Source organism: Elephas maximus, chromosome 21 (genome assembly GCF_024166365.1).
Source record: "Elephas maximus indicus isolate mEleMax1 chromosome 21, mEleMax1 primary haplotype, whole genome shotgun sequence".
Lineage (NCBI taxonomy): Eukaryota > Metazoa > Chordata > Mammalia > Proboscidea > Elephantidae > Elephas > Elephas maximus.
Window position 1 is genome coordinate 45,613,929 of NC_064839.1, and position 23,625 is coordinate 45,637,553.

Here is a 23,625-nt window from a genome sequence, read left to right on the forward strand (position 1 = left end):
TGAAAGAGGTAAGATATTATCTGGTTGGAATTATCCTGGAAGAAGGAGGAGTAGAAGAGAATGGGATTGCAGGGGCAGGGAGGCATTTTTCCATTTTCTCCTGTCGTCACCTAAGTCTCAGGTAGAGTTTGTCAGGGAATCAGATGTCTCTATTGAGTAGGTTTTTCATGAGCTCTCCTTTTTGTGTTTCCCCAGAGGAACATCCTAAAGCATTCTATGACCTTGGCTTTAAAGTTGCTTTACTTGCTTCCCTCCTAAATGCTGAATTAATGGAGCCTTGTTTGAAGGCCCTCATCTCTTTCTCCCCTCGCCTGATGAGCTATTAGCCAACCCTCTAGATGCCCACAACCCTGCGACTATGGTGCGTTCCCATCACTGCTTTGGGGAAATGCAACCACTGAGCTGCAAGCTGTGTAGATGCACTTTGAAATTAAAGTCATCAATTAAATTTCCAAGATTGTCTTGAAAACTACTACCACCCCTGCCTGATTGGTAGAGTTATCATGTTGATTTATTTTAATTCTGCCAGACTCCCTAGAGAGAGAGAGAGAAAAAAAAAAATCCTTTGTTGTCTTCCTTTGCTCAAAAGTTTGTCAAAGGCTTTTGGAGACCAGAGTCAAAGAAAGATGTTTTGAGCAACTGGCTGAAAAGAAGAAAAATGCAAATGTTTAAATGAAACAATGGTGATGATTAAAGAGAAGACATTGGGTATAAAGTGTCCCCCCAGAAACCGTAAGAAGCAGGAGTGCCTTCTCCTTTTGGGGGTCTCGAAGTAGCTTGAGTTGTTTAATTGATTTTACTGACTTCTGGAGTGGCCTTGTAACCCAAGATCAGAACTGGTCAAAGATATTAACTGTCATGCGCTGTATAACTTCTGTTTTGGCAATGTCTTAATGAATATACGTCTGTGGTTCCAACACTGGTAAAGCCTATTATTTTAAAAATTCAAGGTACATGCAACGGTTTGACGGGAGCTACTTTTTGAGGGCAACCAAACATTATCATTATTACTGTATTATTATGTTAAAGATGTTTTACTGTATCTAGAAGTGTTTCTTTAATTTTTTTACATAGAGAGGTACACTATATATTATATACTAAGACAAACATTTGACTAACTGACATGAGAACCCAACCGTTCTGACTTTCATACAAATTTGACTTAAAGTCAGACTTAGGAACGGAAATCTTTTGTAATCCAGGGACAGCCTGTATATAATATGGTGTTTTCACAACATCCAAATCACATAATGTCCTATTTCAGAGAACGTATCGTGGACATTAAGTGATGCATGACTGTATTTCACGGAACCACAGGGGGGAAAATGCAGGCATGGCCACTTGGTGCTTAATCAGCAGGCGAAGTCAAGCCTTTTATTCTTTGTATATTTTATACTGTAGTCAACAGAAAGTATTGGTTAATTAACCCCTCTGAATGAATACCTGATAATTAATAAACCCATGAAGTATACCCCAAGGCTTTACGTTGAAGAAGGTTCCTCTCTTCAAGTGGAAAAGAGAAAGAAAAAAAAAAAAAAAAAAGGAACATGCTGAACTAATGGGAAAAAATTCCGGTAGAAGGCAAGGCAATTAGGATTAGTGAATTCCATTTCATTTAAAGTTCCAAGATATAGAAACCATTTATCTAACAAATTAATAACGGGAGTGACTTGCCTAATGTAGTAACAAGTCCTTATATTTTATTGGTAGAAATCCAAACTGAGTAATTTAATGATAGACAAGCTTCCATATATATATATAATTTTTTGTTACACTTTTTCAAAAAAATGTCACCTCGCTATGATAGTTTTAGATTTATGTGTCGCTTCTAAATTAGTTCCCACTTCAGTTTGGAATGATACATTTAATATTAATGGCTCTGTAAAAAATCAATATTTTTTTAGTGTTTTCTTTCATTTTAAAGAGCTTTGTCATCTGGCTAATTGTGCCACTGTAAGAAAAGAGAAGGGTTGATAAGGTGGTTCACGTTTCACAGGTAGCTCATAAAGGAGACTCTTGGGGACTTGTCAAATGGACTATGAGAGAGCTGGGTGTTAGGGCAGAAGAAGGGAGTATTCACTTATGGCCATGAAAGTAATCTTTGTAAAGGGAGAGACTATTCGAGATAGGTCCCCCAAAGTTTACATGGTAATGACACCGGGACAAGGATCCACTGATGTAGAGCTTCTCCCCAAGCCTCTCGGGTTTTGCCGGGAGCCCCATGCAGGCGGTGAGGCCCCAACACTGTCCCTCTGACCTTTTCTCTGTCTTAGGAAGGATTCGTTCACTCATTCAACAGATGCTTATTGATTCCCTACCAGGCATTCAATACTAGTTTTTGTAGTATCCTCACACCTTTTGAAGATCAACTAGAAAATCCATACACAGTCCTCACTTTCAGAGTTTTCTCTTGCATTCATATCCAGAGAACAATATGACCCAAGGTGGGGAGGGGGAATAGCAACCAGCAGAAGTGGCTTTAGAGAAAGGCAGAATGGCATCCAAGTCCCACCAGCTACTTATTAACTATTGTACATAAAACTTGTGGTATATGGTGGCACAGAGGAGCATGAGTAACCTTTTCCATTTTCTGTAGGTAGACGAAGTCTTGGAAGTGTCCCAAAACTTTTAAATAATAGTTACAGCAGCCCTAAGAGAAAATGCTATGTTAGGCAAAGCTCTTTCTAAAATATTTCCAACAACCTGAAGAGAGCAGTATCATTTAGCCCATTTTAGAGATGAAGGAACTGAGGTTCCATGTTGTCATTGCTGTTGTTAGGTGCCATCAAGTTGGTTCTGACTCATAGTGACCCTATGTACAACAGAATGAAACACTGCCCGGTCCTGCACATCCTTAAAATCATTGTTATGCTTGAGCCCATTGTTGCAGCCACTATGTCAATCCATTTCATTGAGGGTCTTCCTCTTTTCTGCTGACCCTCTACTTTACCAATCATGATGTCCTTCTCTGGGGGACTGATCTCTCCTGACAACAGGTACAAAGTATGTAAGATGCAGTCTTGCCATCCTTGCTTCTAAGGAGCACTCTGGTTGTACTTCTTCCAAGACGGACTTGTTTATTCTTTTGCAGTCCATGATATATTCAATATTCTTCACTAACATCACAATTCAAAGGCATCAATTCTTGTTTGGTCTTCCTTATTCATTCTCCAGCTTTCACATGCATATGATGCCATTGAAAATACCATGGCTTGGGTCAGGCCCACCTTTGTCTTCAAAGTGACATCTTTGCTTTTCAACACTTTGAAGAGGTCCTTTGCAGCAGAATTGCCCAATGCAATGCATCTTTTGATTTCTTGACTGCTGCTTCCATGGCTCTTGATTGTGGATCCAAGTAAAATGAAATTCTTGACTACTTCAATCTTTTCTCTGTTTATCATGATGTTGCTTATTGGTCCAGTTGTGAACATTTTTATTTTCTTTATGTTGAGGTGTAATCCATACTGAAGGCTGTGACCTTTGATCTTCATCAGTAAGTGCTTCAAGTCCTCTTCACTTTCAGCAAGCAAGGTTGTGTCATCTGAATAAAGCTGGTTGCTAATGAGTCTTCCTCCATTCCTGATGCCCTGTTCTTCTTCATATAGTTCAGCTTCTCAGATTATTTGCTCAGCATACAGATTAAATAAAAAAAATAGGTATGGTAAAAGGATACTACCCTGACTCACACCTTTCCTGACTTTAAACCACCCAGTATCCCCTTGTTCTGTCCAAACAACTGCCCCTTGATCTATGTATAGGTTCCTCATGAGCACAATTTAGTGTCCTGAAATTCCTATTCTTCTCAATGTTATCCATAATTTGTTATGATCAACACAACTGAATGCCTTTGCATAGTCAATAAAACACAGGTAAACATCCTTCTGGTACTCTCTGCTTTCAGCCAGGATCCGTCTGACATCAGCAATAATACCCCTGGCTCCAAGTCCTCTTCTGAATCCGGCCTGAATTTCTGGCAGTTACCTGTCGATATACTGCTGCAGCCGCTTTTGAATGATCTTCAACAAAATTTGGCTTGCGTGTGACATTAATGATATTGCTTGATAATTTCCATATTCAGTGGGATCACCTTTCTTGGGAATAGGCATAAGTATGGATCTCTTCCAGTCGGTTGGCCAGGTAGCTGTCTTCGAAATTTCTTGGCACAGACGAGTGAGCACTTTCAGTGGTGCATCTGTTTGTTGAAGCATCTCACTTGGTATTCCCTCAATTCCTGGAGCCTTGTTTTTTGTCAGTGCCTTCAGTGCAGCTTGGACTTCTTCCTTCAGTACCATCAGTTCCTGATCATGTGCTACCTCTCAAAATGGCTGAATGATGACTAATTCTTTTTGGTATAATGACTCTGTGTATTCCTTCCATCTTCTTTTGATGCTTCCTGCATTGTTTAATATTTTCCCCATAAAATCCTTCACTACTGCAAATTGAGGCTTGCATTTTTTCTTCCATTCAGGTCACCCATGGAGGACAGGTTTCAGCTGAGCTTCCAAACTAAGACAGGCTAGGAAGAACGACCCGGCAGTCTACTTCTGAAAAGAATTAGCCAGTGAAAACCTTATGAATAGCAGCGGAACACTGTCTGATATAGTGCCGCAAGATGAGTCCCCAGGTTGGAGGGCACTCAAAAGACAACCGGGGAAGAGCTGCCTCCTCAGAGTCGACCTTAATGACATGGATGGAATCAAGCTTTCGGGACCTTCATTTGCTGATGTGGCACAACTCAAAATGAGAAGAAACAGCTGCAAACATCCATTAATAATCGGAATCTGGAATGTAAGAAGTATGAATCTAGGAAAATTGGAAATCATCAAAAATGAAATGGAATGCATAAACATTGATATCCTAGGCATGAGTGAGCTCAAATGGACTGGTATTAGCCATTTTGAATCGGACAATCATACAGTCTACTATGCCAAGAATGACAACTTGAAGAGGAATGGTGTTGCATTCATCATCAAGAAGAACATTTTAACGTCTATCTTGAAGTACAACACTGTCGGCGATAGGATGATATTCATACACCTACAAGGAAGAACAGTTAACACAACTTTTATTCAAATTTACACACCAACCACTAAGGCCAAAGATGAAGAATTTGAAGACTTTTATCGACTTCTGCAGTCTGAAATTGATCGAACATGCAATCAGGATGCATTGATAATTACTGGTGATTGGAATGCAAACATTGGAAACAAAGAAGGGTTGGTAGTTGGAAAATATGGCCTTGGTGACAGAAACAATGCTGCAGATCGCATCATAGAATTTTGCAAGACCAACGACTTCTTCATTGCAAATACCTTTCTTCACCAACATAAACAGCAACTATACACATGCACCTCGCCAGATGGAATACACGGGAATCAAATTGACTACATTTGTGGAAAGAGAAGATGAAAAAGCTCAAAATCATCAGTCAGAACAAGGCCAGGGGCCAACTGTGGAACAGACTATCAATTGCTCATAGGCAAGGTCAAGTTGAAACTGAAGAAAATCAGAGCAAGTCCATGAGAGCCAAAATACAACCTTGAGTATATCCCACCTGAATTTAGAGACCATCTCAAGAATAGATTTGACACGCTGAACACTAATGACGAAAAGGCCAGACGAGTTGTGGAATGACATCAAGGACATCATACATGAAGAAAGCAAGAGGTCATTGAAAAGACAGGAAAGAAAGAAAAGACGAAGATGGATGTCAGAGGAGACTCTGAAACTTCCTCTAGAGCATTGAGCCGCAAAAGCAAAAGGAAGAAATGATGACATAAAAGAACTGAACAGAAGATTTCAAAGGGCGGCTCAAGAAGACAAAGTAAAGTGTTGTAATGACATGTGCAAAGAGGTGAAGATAGAAAGCCAAAAGGAAAGAACACGCTAGGTGAGGCTCCATATGTTTTATATAATCCAATACTAATACTCTTATTACTAATAATGAGCTTCTTTACTGAGTACTTGGAGCCCTAGCGGCACAGTGGTCAAGAGCTCGACTGCTAACCAAAAGGTTGGCAGTTCAAATCCACCAGCTGCTCCCTGGAAACCCTGTGAGGCAGTTCTACTCTGTCCTATAGGGTCCCTATGAGTATTTATGACTAGATGCCAAGTACTTGACATTTTTATGTTGTTTATACCTTATGTATTCATACAACAAATATTTACTGAGGCTAAATATTCATGGTTATCCAATCAGTATTTACTAATAAACAGGAGAGAACTCACTAACCCAGTCAAGAGAAACATACAACAACCCTATGAGATAGGTACTGTTGTCACCTTTAGTTTATAGCTAAGGAAAACCAGGAGTAGGATTGTGGCTAGTGAATGGTGAAGACTAGATTCGAACCCAGATATTTCATTTTATCCACCACACTATATTGCCTCTAAAATTTTTGCTTGGGTTCAGGGGAATTGAGGCATTGGAGATGAGTGGCTGAGATGCGCTGTCCTCCCCCAAGGCTGTGGGTTACTCAGGCATGAAAACCCATTGCCATTGAATTGATTCTGACCCGTGATGACTCCATGTGTGCAAAGTACAACTGGTCTATAGGATTTTAAAGGCTGTGACTATTAGAAAGCAGATGACCAGACCTTTCTTCCAAGGTGCCTCTAGGTGTGTTCTAACTGCCAACCTTTCAGTTAACAATCAAGTGCTTAGCCTTTTACACCACCCAGGAACTCCTAAGTACTCAGTAAAAGATCCAAACTCATTGCTGTCGAGTCAATTCTGACTCACACTCTCCCTAAAGGCCACCCATGACTGTGCCATTCTTTACCACCAGTTGGATGCAGCTCTCCACCTGGGAGATCCAGGACCATCTCAAGAGCAAACCCCAGGCCCTGAGCCAGCAGGCCTGGTTCTTCTTCTTGGCAGTAATGAACTGGGTGACCTTGGTAAGTCACTTGATTTTTCTGTGCTTCCCTCAGTAGTAAAATGGAGGTAGCTACAGTGAGACAGTAACTGAAACTATGTTTTAAAAGTCAGAAAACACTATACCCACTTAAGATACTATCAATTTTAGTAAATGATAGGTGAAATATTTTATTGTTTGAGGAGAAGTTGAGATATTGTTTATTTATTTGCTAGTTACTCTATTTTCATGCCTCTCTTTTAATTTTGCCCAATCAACGACAAATGTACAAAGGGGGAAATGATAATTGAAATAGAAAACAGGAACTTTAAACAGACTCTTCCTGAAAGCTGAGGATAGTTCAAGTTCACTTCACCCATCTTTGCCTATTTCTGTTGGCAATAGGTTGTCCTAACTAATCCTCTACTGCTAACTTTCTATTTGAAAATATCTTAGCAGACACACTCTACCTCTGTCTCATAAACAGGCCTTCCTATATAGGTCCTGTGCTAGTTGTACAAAGGAATGAAACACAGTATCTAAACACACACATATTCAAAGATCAATTGTATTCAATAATATAATGGGTGCGTTTTTCATCTTTAAAATTCCTGCAAGAGTAGTTGTCCTTTGCAGATTGAATTAGCAAAGTAGGATCAGATGAAGTCAATTGTCGATTGTTCAAGAGCGGGCACATATTATCGAGACAGATCACAACCTTGGGGGTTGCTAATGTGGGAAGATAAATCCCTCCTCATAAAACAAGTATTAGTAGCAATCTGCACCAATGTATTTAATTTCTCATATCCTTGTAAATCTTCAGAGCTCCAACGTGGTGCTTAATTTCTATTACCTCGCTCACATCAGAAGGTTCAGGATCATTCTAAAAATCCCTCTGTATTTTCAAACCTGCTTTGCTTCTTTCTAGAGAACTGTAGTGTCAACATTAAACAGAACTAGTTAACAGGGATTTTAAGAAAATTAAAGGCGCAGCCAAGTCTAGACATCCCAAAATAAGTGGATGGGGGTACATGCGTTTGGCCCAGTTATTTCAGCCACCTTCCTAATGGACAATTTGGATCGCTGCACAGTCAATCCGCTTAATTGCATCTGGGTTGGCCATTAAAACAAATTGAATGTGCTATGGTCAATTTGGACATGTCATAAAGAAACGGCCTATAGGGCCCATCGAGAAGCAGAATTTTAGCCATTATTCGATTGTGTCCGATCAATGGAGACAGCATATATAGGAAATTCAGGAGCCAAAGTAGATCATACAGGAGCCCCTGGCCTGCTTTGCTGACCACATTATTGGGATCAACTGCTGACAGCAATTAAATTAGCCAGGTGCTTGACAAAGCATCACCTTATTCTGTCCTGGGGAAAGAAAAGTCAGTGCCTCATGACTTTGCCTAAAATATCCAGTCAGCAAACCAACAGGTCATCTTTTCTACTTTGAGTCCTGAGTAATTTGAGAAGGAGGAAAAAAAAAAAAATTCAAAATATCCACTGGCTTTGACCTCTAAGGTTGTTACAAAAATAGACCTCTTGCTGCATTCATTGTGATTAATGCTGGGTAAAGGTAATTTAAGCGGTGCCTAATTTTCTTATTTTTCTAGATCTTGTCTCCATGTACTGTACCTTTCTCCATACCTCTGTTTATCTGGGAAGTCTCAGGATCTCCATTTGGGTCCTTCTCCTCTACTGGATCTGTCACCTGAAGTCACCTGTCTCTTCAAGTTGCAAAGTTGGAAAAGGGGGATGGCCCTAATTAAGGGTATTGTTAGATTATACTTTACATATTAGAGCCAAGGAGAAATAATTGTGGGTAGTGTTTACTGAACATTTGATATATGCTAGCTGGAGCCCTAGGCATTTTAAATATATTGTCTCATTTAATCCTCATAAAAAAAAAAAAAATACTGACCCTAAAAGGTAAATTCTATTATCTCTATTCTATGGCTTAAGCAATTGACATTTAGAATTTAATAACCTGTCAAGGTCAAGGTCAAGGCCATCCAACTAACAGGGTCAGAATCAGAATGTAACCCCTGGCCACTCTGACTCCAAAGCCTGTGCTCTTAAATGTCATCTTGTCCGAAATAGTATTCATTATGACCTGTTTCAGACAAGCTTGAGGGGAACATTTTCACCAATTTGTTCTTATAAATACATACAATTTGCAGACCAAGTGCTAGGAATTGTGGGGAATATGGAGTTAAAGAAGACACAGACCCTGCCATCAAGGGACATAAAGACTAATTGGGGAGATAAAGTTGTACTTCAACAGGACACGTGAGAAATGTTTGCTTGACTAGGCAAGCAAGGCTCTTTCCTTGGTGCCTTACTGAGTGATGGGGTTACAATCCACTTCCTCTCTCCTCCTCAGTGAGCCTGTGAAAGGAAGTGTTCCCAATGGGGGGGTCCATGCTCATGGGGAGTTTAGCGGTGTGATAGGAACCAAATAGGGGCCACTTCCTGGTACTGCAGGAAGTGTCTGTTACCATTCTGACTGGGTCAGAGGCCCTGTGGGAGTATAAAATACTGATGCTGGGTGCTGGGGGTCATCATGCAGGTGGCCCAGACCAGCAAGGGTCAAGTCCTGGTGGATTATGAGAATCCTGGAGGGAGTAGCTAGAGCAACCTCCCTTACGATAGGTGCCTCCTAGGAGGTAGTGGTCTTCACATGACTTAATTAGAAATAAAAAGAGCCATTATCTCAAAAGAAGCAGAACACTGAATTTTGAGATGTCCTTATGAAGAAGGATCAGGCTTGGCTCGTTATCTCCACCCACCTGTCCTATTTATTCTTCCTCAATAATCCTAACACCTCATCCATTTCATCTCTGCCATTCCAAATTGTAGCCACCCTTTAAAACCAAAAGCAAGTCACCTCAGCTCCTTGTGACAATAATCCTAACCATGTTTGAGTATGTCTTCTCATTCTTTCTGAATCCCATGTTCATTCATTCATTCAAACAAAGGGACTGAGTGTCTAGTAGATGATCAGGCATGGTGCTAGGTCTATACCACTAAATGGTTGCCTGTTTAGTGGGTGGATGAATAAAGAAAATACTCTGCATCCAGTGACTTTTGCCATTCCAACAATTATTCATAAAAGTGGTTTTTGAATGAGGAGTAGTCTTTATGGGCAAGGTAATAGTGCAGAGACCATCCAGATTTACAGAGTGTTGGGATCACCTCAAGGCACAGGGGAAGATCTAAGGCCAAAGACACTTTGGTTAACAGGAAAAGTGGAAAGGGGAACCAATCAGCATTTTACATGTGCTGGAGGAGTTAAGAGTTTTCAGATTGTTTCAGATATTTGCTTAGAAGGAGAAAGAGTGAAGTAGAATGAGTAATCCAATAATAGCTGTCTGGTACGATATTAGGGCAGGTGTAGTAAGCCAGGCCATTAGGCCTATGAGCTAGTCACAAAGTTTCAAAAAGAAAGGACATTTAACCATTTCAAGGTTTACTCCAGGGAAACACCACATAGCAAGTAGTTTGTGGGTTAGTTTAAGGATGAGGACTAATACAATGGTATCCACAGAAGACAGATCAAAATCTAAATAAAATATGGTAGAATGAGCATAGTGATTCCAAAAGAGGAAATGGAGAAAGAAAAAAAAAAAAAAATGTGGTACATGCAGAGATATAGGGCTGTTAATATTGTGTTTGGATTCAGTAGGATGGGTGAGCTGAAGCTAGAGTTAAATAACTGGACTTAGGAAAATTACTTACATCAGGTAAATAGTTGTGTGGAGACCCTAAGAGAAGGATGCTAGTTAGAGGCTAAATGGATATCGGGAAGAGTGAAAGATGAATTAAGGGTAGTGCTTGAGAATGCCTAAAGATATCGTAATAGTAACTTTCACCACCACCAACCTCCACTACCACCAACCCTAACACCATCGCCACCTCCACTATTACTACCACCTCCACCACCGCTACGACCACTATCATCATGACCACTACCACCACCACCGTCAGCACTGCTGCTAACACCACGATCTCCTCCACCAACACCATCAACACCATGATCGACATCATCAGCAACGCAGGAACACCGTCACAACAGAAGCAAGGACATCCAAATTATTAAGGACTTTCTATGGATCAGGCATTGTGCTGAATGTACATTTCATCCCCACATCAACCTTATGCTTTATCTATAGATAAGAAAGAAGAAATTTAGAGAGTTCCAGAAATTCGATGAAGGAAACACCTAATAAAGTGTAGAGTTATGCTTTCAATCATCAACTTTAGCTACTAGTCTCATGTGGAATATGGAGAAGACACAGGCGGAAGAAATGGGCAGAACTAAGTAAACTGAATAAAACTCAAGCCTTCTCCATTTCAGATCAGTCTTCAATGGATCTGATCAGTCTTTGGATTTCCATTCAGGATCCTAACCAAATCAGCTCTTCATGGGTTTCGCAGTGTTTGCTTCCTGGCTGTAAGTTACCAGTATCTGGGAAATCAGTTGTCCGTTTTGGCCAGCTGGTAAGACAATCCCCCACTGGGTGTGGTCTGGCTTTGGGAGGACCACTCCTTTTTCCTCCAGCTATTTAATGGCAGTCTATATGCAGAATAGAACTGAGTGTAGTTGTAGAAAGGGGACAATATTTAAAGGGTGCTATTTCCATGGATTCTGTGCTCCCTTCTGGGTAGAGTTAAGAGCCTCAGTGTGGACTCTCATGAGTTTATCACATACAGCTTGACCTACTAGTCTGAAAAATAGAAATTCTATAAACCAGTTGGCTTCAATAATCTTATTGTTTTCATTTCTCTTTCCTAGTTAGAATTTATCATTGTGTGTATGTGTGGAAAGAAGGAATATATTCCTAATTTCTAGCTTCATGCTAGTCTTTGTATCTATAAACTTGGGAGAGCCTGGGAGATGTGAGAGCATTTACTTTTCAGTCACAGAAGCTAACAAAAACATGTTTAGCCCAGTTATTTATTTATTTTAGAGAAAGCTGAGACCCAAGGACTTGGAATATGTATACCTAACTGGAGGAAAATTCTTTTAAAGACTATGTTCAGCACATGCTAGACACTTAGAAGCCTTAGGTCTCTTAATATTTTGTGGTTGATCAACCTGAAGTCAGAGCTGCTTTGGAGGGGAGTGGAAGGAAAAAGAAATGAGCAAAGCCCTTTAACAAATGGGTGGCCACAGCTTTCCTACACTCATGGTTAAAAAAGTGATTGTAATTTGTAAACAGGCAAATTACAAAGGATTGCTCATTTATAAACTGAGATGCTGAGGAACTACTTTCTACTTGATTGTGTGTGTGTGTGTGTGTGTGTCTGGCAATAGAAAAAATTCAACAAGAAAATTCTGGAAGCTTATATAGTTCGGTAACTAATAATGGGAAAAGTAGGCTGCTTGGTGAGGGCTTCCACTCCTCCCTGACCCAATAAATGAACAGAGCCGGGCCTGTTCTTTTATTACATAGAAAAGAAGGACCATTATTTATCTTTTAAACTTTTGGAAAAGTAGCATAGTGAAAAAAACAAAACAATAGTGTTTGAAGTCAGGAGACCTTTATTTGAGGTCTGTGGTCTGTCACTTACTTAGCAGTTAACTAAGCACAAGTCCTTTCACTTTTCTGAGAATTTAGCTTCTTCAGTGTAAAACAGGAATAATAACACTTGATGCTGTGGGGATTATATGAGATAATATGCAAATTTTCAAAGATTATATAAAAGTCTAGCACGGTCTTAGCATAAAACAGATACTCAGTACCACCAGTTGCTGTCAAGTCGATTCTTACTCGTGGTGGCCCCAAGTGTGTCAGAGTAGAACTGTGCTCCATAGGGTTTCCAATGGCTGATTTTTTTGAAGCAGATTGCCAGGCCTTTCTTCTGAGGTACCTCTGTGTAACCTTGAACCTCCAATGTAATGTCTTAACCATTTGCATCACCCAGGAACTCCAGGTACCCAGTAATATGACATAAAATAGACACTCAATAAGCATTCATGCTGAAACACATAGAGATGTAAGAGTTCACCCTAACGGTTTAAGTCTTAAAATCAGGAGGAAGTTAGAATTGTAGCACGCCATGAGGAATAAACTTTATTTGCTGTGTGAATGTTCAGACTTCAAAAAGCCCTCCTCCCCTGAAAACCACTGCCTTTAAGGAGCCCCACAGAATTTTCCATGGGAACCCAATGGATTTTCACCCCTTAAACCCACTACCAGAGACCTGCGGACTCTTTGATAGGATTTTATCACCAAACAAGAGGATGGAGCACTCTCAAAAGTACCCAAGTTGGGTACCTAGATGATGTCATGTCCCTTGTGAGAAAGATAAACAGATACATCATGGCTTGGGAGTCGCAGGTTTGGCTAAGTGACAGTTGAGCCCAGAGCACCCCAGCTGGCCAGACTGGTTCCAGAGAAATAAACTAACCCAGGAAAGCACTGTGAGGGATGAGTCTGGACATAGCAGTCAGCTCCTCCAGCTCCCGCTCGCCTGCCAGATTAGTCATTTGGAACCAGCTCAGGCATCCCGTTTGTCCTCTCTGTAGAACCTGCAGTGGGCTGCTAGAGCCACCCAAAACTCCTCACCCTGCCATTTGAAGCCCTGCTGCAAGGGCTCCAGGCTTCCCCTTCTTGCTGACACTTTAGCTGTTCTCCTCTATGCTCCCTGACGCCCCAAAGTGTTCAACCTTACTGGGCGCTGTTCCTCAGTGGCCACCCCTGTCAGCCACTCGATCTAATTCCATGTAGCTGTCAAGGCTCGCCTTAACTTTTTCATCACTTGGAGAAAGGGTTTATGGTCATTGCAATGTGTCTAAACCATGTCAGCTTTGGACAAGTAACTTCCTCACGCTGCGCCTCAGTTCCCGCACCTGTAAAATGCGGATAAACTTGTCCACTTCACTGAGGATAAAATGAGATAATGCATAGTGCCTATTCACTTCTTTTCTTCTTTCTTTCTCTTCCCCCTCCTGGCTATTTGCAGCATAACATGAAAAATAAATGAAGTTGCTACAGGTAGGATTTTGGCCCACAGAGGCCAAAAAGAAGTACAACCTTCTGTCCATATTGTAAAGCCTGCTTCCTCCGAACTGGAGGACCTCTCTTTGTGGTTATAGCCTTTTCTTTATTTACTCTTTTTCCCTAGGACACAGTGGCCAGACTTGGTCAACTGACTCTAATAAAATTTTGGGTGATCCTAGGACATCAGGCCGAGACATTACCCCTGTCATGAGTGGCTATTTTTTCATGGTCAAAACAAATAAATAAATAAAAAGGGCCTAAAACCTATAGGGAGTCAAGTTTCCAAACTGTGTTCTTGTGGCTGACTTCTGAATCATAGTTTAGTAATTAAGAGAAAACACCAAATTGCACTTAGCAATGAAACATAAATTGTACCTTTCTAAAGGTCAAATACTAGTTGTGATTAACCAGACAAGTCACACTTTATCCTGGTTAAAACAAAACTGAGTTTTTAAGACTATTTATAGGATTCCACCCCCCACCCAACCCCCCTTCCTTGCAAAAGTTCACAGTTGGAATCTGACTTGAAGCAGAGTTTTATTTTATTTTTTCAATTTTTGAGATGATCTCCATATACTGTGGCTTGGCAGTCTGCACTTGAGCGATACTATAGCATTATCAGGCTGCCGACAGCTGCTCTAGAATAAACAAGCAGTGATGCATTGAGCTGGCAAGTCCATATGGTTCGGAAAATAAAATAAAATAAAAACATTTGTTATCATTTTTGGAGCTGCTGAACACAACTAGCTGCAGCACAGCTCTAATGCCTTGCATGGCTTTCTTTCTTTTTTAAAAAAATAAATAATTATAAATGGGAACATTTTGTTTTGCTAGGCAGAGTGGTTTACTGTGTGGATGAGGAGAGAAGACCGCGATTTTTAGCAGCTGTTGCTCATCTCTGATTCGGGGTCTCGTGATGGGTTGGATGTCTGCTAAGTCTGATGGCTGGATCAGTGTAGCCAATGGAGTCCTCGTCTGCTTATCATCACAGAGCACTGGTGCTCACCGAAAGTCCGGCTCTCCAGCTCCACTCCCTCCACTGCACCAGGAGACTCTACGGGGGGCTGATATGGGGGCACAGAAACTGGGAATTTAACTTGGGTTTTTTCTTTAGAAAGATAAATCCAGGATCGTGTTTGGTATTCAAAGGTCTTATGCCTTTATTTTTAAATGCAGTAGTAATAATCAGAATTGATGCCTTTGAATTACGATGTTGGTGAAGAATATTGAATATACCACGGACTGTCAGAAGAGTGGACAAATTTGTCTTGGAAGAAGTACAGTCATGAATGCTCCTTAGAAGAGAGGATGGCGAGACTTCGTCTCATATACTTTGGGCATGTTCTCAGGAGGGCCCAATCCCTGGAGAAGGACATCATGCTTGGCAAAATAGAGGGTCAGCAAAAAACAGAAAGACCCTCAATGAGATGGATTTGATGCAGTGGCTGCAACAATGGCCTCAAACATAGCCAACAATTGTAAAGATGGCATAGGAGCTGGCAGTGTTTCAATCTGTTATACACAGGGTTGCTATGAGTCGGATCCGACTTACAGCACTTAACAACAACACTAATAATAATGACAACAGGTAATAATAATGGCAATTAACTCTGGCATTTGTAAAGCTTCTTACTATATACAAAGCACCTAGGAATACATCATTCTGTTTGGGAGACACTGATGTCAATCTTTTTCTGTCTCAGCTTCAACACTTTCTCAAAGTATGATTTTAGCTCTGCCAGCTCACCTCTCCCGATTCCTCATTTATAAAGTGGGAATCAGGACTCCTACTCCAGGCATTTCTCTATGACTTTTTTTTGATAATGTGTCACATGAATGACAATCAAACATGCCATAAGACATCGCCTGCCCAACGCCATATAAAATGCTTTTGCTTTTGGTGAAAGAACATCAGTTCATCATGACCACATTGCTTCTTTCCACTGATCAGATGCTCTGGAGGGCAGTTTTACACGTCTTTAAGTCATTTAAAAACATGGAAAATGAGTGAACGATTATATAGTAAATGAAGATTTAAAACTGGAGTTAATGTCAATTCCATGAGGGCAGGGACCCCGTCTGTCTATTCGTACTGCACCTTCAGGGCCTGATAGAGGGCTGGTACCGAGTGTTCCTGACAAGTTGGCTCACTTCTCTGAACCTCAATGTTCTCATACATGAAACAGGGACTGGAATTTCTACTCCAGAGTGCTGGCACTTAAATAAGGGCTCACTAATGTTGGCTGAGAAGTCCTTGGGTGGTGTAAACAGTGAACATACTCATCTGCTAACCAAAAAGCTGGAGGTTGGAGTCCATCCAGAGTCTCTTTGGAAGAAAGGCCTGGTGATCTGCTTCTGAAAAAAAAAAAAAATCACCCATTGAAAACCCTATGTAGAGCACAGTTCTACTCTGACACACATGGGGTTGCCATGTGTAGGAATCAAGTAATGGCAACTGGTTGGTTAAATCTTGGTTGGACTAATAAACATAAATATGCACTCTGGGGGTAGGGAATGGATAGCAGTATAGGTATAGGGCAACAGTGTGCAGGTAAATTGGTTCTCTGTAAACAAAAGTCCTGACTTGTAGTGACTGACAATTTTCATGGTGTAAACACTCCCTCTATGGTTGATTTCAAGCTATCATATGAGGTCACCGAATGCAGAGTTGAGAAAAGATGTGCACCATCAGTTCCTTCAGGAAACTTTCCTGACTGCACCAAAAGGTTTGGGCACTTCCAGCTTGCTTGGATTGGCACAATTCTAGTTCTTTAGCTAACATGTGGGGAAATTTTCCTTTATTTGGGCAGAGGAAAGAGAAGGGTATGTGTTGCCAGCCAGTGGTGTGGATGCAAGATCAGGTAGACCCACTGGTTGACCATTGGTTGTGACCATCCTGTGAAGAAATGTGTCCTCTTGCCCTTGGCTGGCGTAATAAACATGAGAAACCCTCCTTCTTCCCTTCCCTGATGCCTGCTGGATTGTGATTAATGCAGACACTTTTAAGTGGGCCAGGTGGTACCTTTGCAATTCCTGATACTTCCTAAGCTTTACAAAATCCTGGAGTTTTTGTTTTCTTCCCAAGATTCATTTCCTACCAGTTAGATCTACTATTTCCGATCCTCTCTGGCAAAATTGCGAGCAGTGCCATCAGCACATCTTTGTAGAGTAGGCGAATATATTTGGAATGCTTATTTCTGAGAGCCGTTGAAGATGACTAACAATTTTACACCACACAGAAGGATTGACAATAAATTTAGGAGTGGCAAATGGAACCACTGTTATGTTTCCCTCTCGGTAAATAAATAACTGCAAAACCTGTACTCCAATACCAAAGTGTCAGATCCATGGCGCCCCATTGATTAACACTGAAAACGTCTTTGTGAAAACAATACATTTAGAAGAGTCCTAAGGCTTGCACCAGAAGCTGACACTGAAGGTTTATTTTAATGTAGCACAAATCAGAGCAGACGACGTGAAAATAGCTCTGTTTCTCCTGGGAGATGCCACTTGTTTCTACTCCCAGGAAAATGTCTTCCAAACTCTTTACCAGACCTGCAAGCTGAACCAATTCAACTGTGAATACATTGCCCACCTGAAGACCCCAGGGTCACCAGGAGCCCACTGAGGACATGGACGCTGGTACCAGAAATCATGTTCTTGAGTGTTTGCAATGTAATGAGGAGTTGCCTGGGCTTTGCATTTTTCTTTCATATCACTCAATGTAAATGTTTATGTTGGGACATATTTAGGTGGAAATTTGGAAGAAAAGTACACAGCACTCATATGAATTGGAGGCTCATTTTCTAGGCCAGGGAGTCCCTAGGTGGTACAGTTAACACACTTGACTGCTAACTGAAAGGTTGGAGGTTCCGGTAGAAGAAAGGCCTGGAAGAAAGGCCTTGGAAGGTGCCTTGGAAGAAAGGCCTGGTGATCTAATTCCCAAAAAATCAGCCATTGAAAACCCTATGGAGCACAATTCTACTCTGACATGCATGGGGTTGCCATGTGTTGGAACCAAATGGATGGCAAGTGTTCTTTTTTTTCCTCTTCCAGAGATGATATCTGTTTAGTAACAACAAATAGGTTAATATATATTAGCCACGTTAGAAGAAAAACAAGAAAAAACATAAGAAGGACATGGAGGAGAAGGATAGAAAGAGACGAGGGAAGAAATGGGGGAAGTAAGAAGAGAACAAGAAGAAAGATTGATGTATTGGAAAGTCTTGCTGCTTTTGGTGAAAGGGTTTTCACACATGCTATTCCTTCTTCTTAGAACACCATTCCTCCCTTTCTTCACCAGGCTAACTCCAGCTCAACCTATGAACTTCAGACTAGATGTTATTTCCAGAAACTCTTAAGACTGGCTCAGGTCCCATACAGGGACACATTACCCACTAAGCAAGGTACACATGGGCTTACTTGTGCTTACTTATGAATCTGTAGTACACAATTTCACATGTGGTAAAACCCATGTGATATCGTGCACGACCCAGACACTACAGATTATTAAGTATGCACTAGTAAGCCCATGCGTACCTTGCATAATGCAAGCCCGTGTGTACCTTGCTTACTGGTTAATCTGCCCCGTCCCCATACGATGTGGTCTGACAAAACCCTTTCCTTTCTTTGTAGCACGTCATGATCGTAATGATTGAAATTATATCCTCGTTTATTTGATTATGTGTTATATGACATCTCTCCCACAAACTGAAAGTTCTGAACTAGTAAGATTCCAAAAGCCTGGTGCCATACTTAGCTCCGAATGGGGCCTTAAGGACATCTGATAAGTAGGTGAATGAATGGATGGATGGATGTTTATGGTAACTATTTATTTTATTATCTGAGCCTTGCTGGTTTTTCACAGATCTGTATATATGCATATACCTCAGGCTAGCTTTTCAAGATAAACAGGAAAAGTATTCTATTCTCCCAGCTTCACAGTGTGGTTCCTCAGGTCCAAGAGGGCCCTTGACTTGCCAAGGAGGATCACCACGGATCAGAGGCAGAGCCTAGGTAGTGTTCAATCTCCCCACACCAGGATCCTTCCTGGACAACCCCACTCAGCAGAGAAGACTCTATGCAGAAGGGGGAGGGGAGGATTGAGAGTCTGGGGAAAGGAAGATGAAAAGGCAGGAAGAGCAGTCATGACAGAAAAGATTTACTCTTGCCTTCTTCCCCTTTCCTCTTGCATTAAGGATAAGCATCGCCTGAACACGTAAGCACAATGGGAACATGATGAGGCATCACTTTTTCCAGGGCTGTGACTAACTCCTCAGGGGGGTGGGAGAAGCTGTCCCTCTGAGTTAGCCCTTGAAGTTCCATCAAATCTCTTGCTGCAGGGAAGCCCTGCCAATCAACCCTGGGCTTCCACTGTGAGCTGTTTTCATTCATTTGTTCATTCATTACAAAAATATTTTCCAAAGGTCTACCAAGTGGCAGGCATTGTGCTAGGAGTGGTATATGTGGACCTGAGGGAAATTTGTGGGGTGACTAACTGTCCTAGTATCTCCAGGACATGGGATGTTCCATGGACAAACCAGTTCGATTGGTCATCCCACTTTGGACATGAGTTTAGGATGCAGCATAACTTACTGTACAAAGTGTAATCCCCAAGAACCACTTATATCATGATCACCTGGAGATGCATGCAAAAATGCAGATTTCCAGGCCCCACTCCATATTAGTGACTGAAACCCCTTGGAGGCCAGGGCCTAGGAATCTGCTTCTTAATGACTCCCCTACCCCAAGTTATAATTATGCATCATTAAGTTTGAGAACTGCTGAGCCAGTGCTTAAGAACATAGACTTGAAGCCACTCAGACCTGGGTTCAAATCCCATTTCTACCGCTCTGTGAATTTTCACAAATTACTTAATCAATGTGGGCTCCAGTTTGTTTTTTTATTTGTAAAATTGATCTGATAATGCTATCTTCATAGTGTTCTTGAATAGATTAAATAAGAAAATGTATTCAAGTTGTTAGTACATTGCATAGAATTTACTGTGCATTAAATTATCGCTATCATTATCAAGACTGAGATAGATCATTGTCCTGATCACTGGAGTCACAATTTTCTGTTCCTGAGTTTGGGGTTGTCCTATCCTTTTTGATCCAACAGGCAAAAACAAGCCTTCATCAGGGATTTTTATTAGAAATGTGCTTACTCTACCTCTTCTCTCTCCATTATTTTTCCAAATGCACTAAAAGCTTCTTCCCCTCCCAGGGGAGGCCATGCTTGTATATGCTATACTTTGTGTCTGAAATATCATCCTCTTCTTAACCTGATGAACTTCTACTCATTCTCCAAAATCCAGCTAAACTATTTCCTTATCTGAGAAGCCATCTCCATTTTTTTTTCCTTCTCTACTACCTCCATTTCCTGTTGATTCTACTTAAACACACAACAAATAATGATAAGAAAGTATAAGTCTATCCCAATTAGTAAGCTCTCTTGTACTCATCTATATCAGGGGTTGCAAACTATAGCCCATGGGCCATATACAATTCACTACCTGTATTTGTAAATAAAGCTTTATTGGAACACAGCCACATCCATTCATTCATGTATTGTCTATGGCTGCTTTCAGCTATAGTGGCTGAGTTGAGTACTTGGCGCAGAGATTTTATAGCCAGCAAAGCCTAAAATATTTACTATCTGGACATTTACAGAAAATGATTGCTGCTCCCTGACCTATATTACTGCCTCAGAGCCTAGCATATGGTGTGCTATCTAGTAGATATTTTTGAATAAATGGACCAATGCATCAGTGAATAGACTATGAATCCATGACTCTGCCACTCAGCAGTACTGATTGTCTTCCCTCAAAACATTTTTCTTCTCTACACCAAAGGATGGTTCAGCCACACCTGTGTGTGGCCCCTTGGCTTTAAACCACACAATGGAAGATATTTACTGAGACCAAAGGGCTGTTAAGAAGGCTTGGGGACTTTTACCTGGTCCTTTTCCCTATTTCATTTTTTAAGGCAAATGTCAAGATATAACTGGATTTAAGCACCCAAGAAATCTTCCCAAGTCTTGGCACACCCAACTTCTCCTTCCCAATGCTAAAATAACACTAGTAGTGACTGTTTTTCTGACCTCACCTTTGCAATCCACTCTTTCTCCATTAGACCATGCCCTCTACCCATCCTACTTTGTCTTAATTATCTAGTGCTGCTATAACAGAAGTGCCATATGTGGATGGCTTTAACAAACAGAAGTTTATTCTCTCAGTCTAGGAGGCTAGAATTCCACATTCAGGGCACCAACTCCAGGGAAGCCTTTTTCTCTCTTTTGGCTCTGGGGGAAGGTCCTTGTCATCAATCTTCCCCTGGTTGAAGACGTCTCAGTGCAGGGACTCCAGGTCCAAAGGGCACGCTATGTTCCTGGTGCTTCTTTCTTGGTGGTATGAGGCCCCCATGTCTCTCTGCTCACTTCTTTCTTTTATATCTCAAGAGATTGGTTTAAAAAGCAACCTAATCTTGTAGATTGAGCCCTTTCCCATTAACATTAACATTAACTGCCACTAATCCAACCTCATTAACATCATTGCTGTTGTTGTTAGGTGCCATCGAGTTGGTTCTGACTCATAGTGGCACTGTGTACAACAGAACGAAACACTGCCAGGTCCTGCCCCATCCTCACAATAATTGTTATGCTTACGCCCATTGTTGTAGCCACTATGTCAATCCATCTCATTGAGGGTCTTCCTCTTTTTCACTGACCCTCTACTTTACCAAGCATGATGTCCTTTTCCAGGGACTGATCCCTCCTGACAACATGTCCAAAGTATGTGAGACGTAGTCTTGCCATCCTTGGTTCGAAGGAGCATTCTGGTTGTATTTCTTCCAAGACAGATTTATTTGTTCTTTTAGCAGTCCATGGTATAATCAATATCCTTCTCCAACATCACAATTCAAAGGAGTCAATTCTTCTTCAGTCTTCTTTATTCATGGTCCAGCTTTCACATGCATAGGAGGCAATTGAAAACACCATGGCTTAGGTTAGGTGCACCTTAGTCTTCAAGGTGACATCTTCGCTTTTCAATACTTTAAAGAGGTCTTTTGCAGCAGATTTGCCCAATGCAATGTGTCTTTTGATTTCTTGATTAACATCATAGAGATAGGATTTCCAACACATAGGAAAATCACATCAGATGACAAAATGGTGGACAATCACACAATACTGGGAACCATGGCCTTGCCAAGTTGACAGTTATTTTTGAGGGACACAATTCAATCCATGACATACTTATTCTAGGGTACCCAGAGCAATTCTATACAAACCAAAACCAAACCAAACCAAACCCAGGGCTGTCGAGTCGTTCGATTCCAACTCATAGCGACCCTATAGGGCAGAGTAGAAGTGCCCCATAGAGTTTCCAAGGAGCGCCTGACAGATTCGAACGCGGACCTTTGGTTAGCAGCTGTAGCACTTAACCACTATGCCACCAGGGTTTCAATTCTACACAGAGTGGATAATCAAATAGCCAACTCCAAATAACTGAATGGAAGCAGACCCTCTGGAGATGTGGAAGGGTGAAGTACAAGCCGTTTTGCATTTAAAAATAAAACACAAAGTCCATTCCAGAAACTAGGCAATATGTGACACTTGTAAGTAGAAGAATATCTTTTCAGCAATTAGAGTGCATTTAGGTCAGCCTAGAAATTAAACATGGTGTTGTCCTCTTGCAGAAGCTCAGACACCCAGCCCGTAGCTTAGACTGGTGGGTTAGAAGTAGCAAATCCATCCCTGATTCTGACTTCCTGTTAAGGCCTGGATAAGGGTGGGTGAGGAGAAGGGTGGAGTAGGGAAGGCGCAAAGATTACATTGTTCTGAAACCATCTTAAATATAGAGAAAATCAAAATTCCACTAAAAATCAATACTTTTTTTTTTTATATTTCCTTAGTTTATTCTTTGTTGAATACATTGAAGATCATAAATTTAAACGTGGCTAGTGGAATATTCTTAAACCTATGGGACTGTACAACATTTGAAAAGAGACTATAAAATTGACAAATGAAAACTTTGATTTGTAGCACAAAGTACTATAAGGACACATTTGAATAATTCCACAATAAATAAAATTATTACAGAATCACTATTTAAAATAAAGCCACCAAACTTCAGTCTAGACAGGCTAGAATAGACTTGTTTTTCTTCCTCATTAAGCATAACTATAAACCCTGGAAATAACATTCAGGGTAACCAAAGGTGAACCCTGAAGGATGGGAAGAGGAAGGCGCACTGGTTAATGATACCTGAGCTGAGGAACAATACAGCAAGTCATTTTATGACTCCTCACTCAACAGAAGAAGAAGATCCAAACCCAGCTTTTTCTAATTCCCAACCTAGCTATAGAAGGCAGCCTAGACAGACCACATCAAGCCGGAGTTCTGCATTAATATCTGGTAAGCCAAGGATGATCAAAGGATCAGTGGGAGCCCTGCTGACATAGACAGCCCATAGATGTGCTCTCCTTTGACATCAGGCCTGAGACTCAATTCTACCACCCAGAGATGCCACTCAGTTAGGGGCACCAGCAAGGGAGAGCCCAACCCAATGAGTAGGCCTGGTCAAGGAAGCCTCTATATTCCTAAGGGCCTGAGACCCCTTTCTCCCACCCCAGCTGGGTGTCGCTGTCAATGGGGATCCTGATGCAATAAGTTCCAAAGCTCAGGAAGCACTCTCCATCCCCTATAGTCAAGATGAACCCCACCACAATAAGATCTGGTTTGGAAGCTTCATTTTC

At 41.1% G+C, this 23,625-nt stretch overlaps 1 long non-coding RNA gene across 4 annotated transcripts in view; it reads left to right on the plus strand.

Moving 5' to 3' along the window:
* Positions 1–23,625, plus strand: part of LOC126064781 (uncharacterized) — a 185,642-nt gene that overhangs the window by 11,922 nt on the left and 150,095 nt on the right. For 3 of the 4 annotated variants that reach the window (XR_007514638.1, XR_007514639.1, XR_007514640.1), the window contains exons 2-3: positions 4,469–5,890; positions 6,789–6,900. This is a non-coding gene — a long non-coding RNA (uncharacterized LOC126064781). Of the gene's footprint in view, positions 1–4,468; positions 5,891–6,788; positions 6,901–8,476; positions 19,752–23,625 lie in introns of those variants that run through there. The other variant, XR_007514637.1, reaches the window with a different exon arrangement.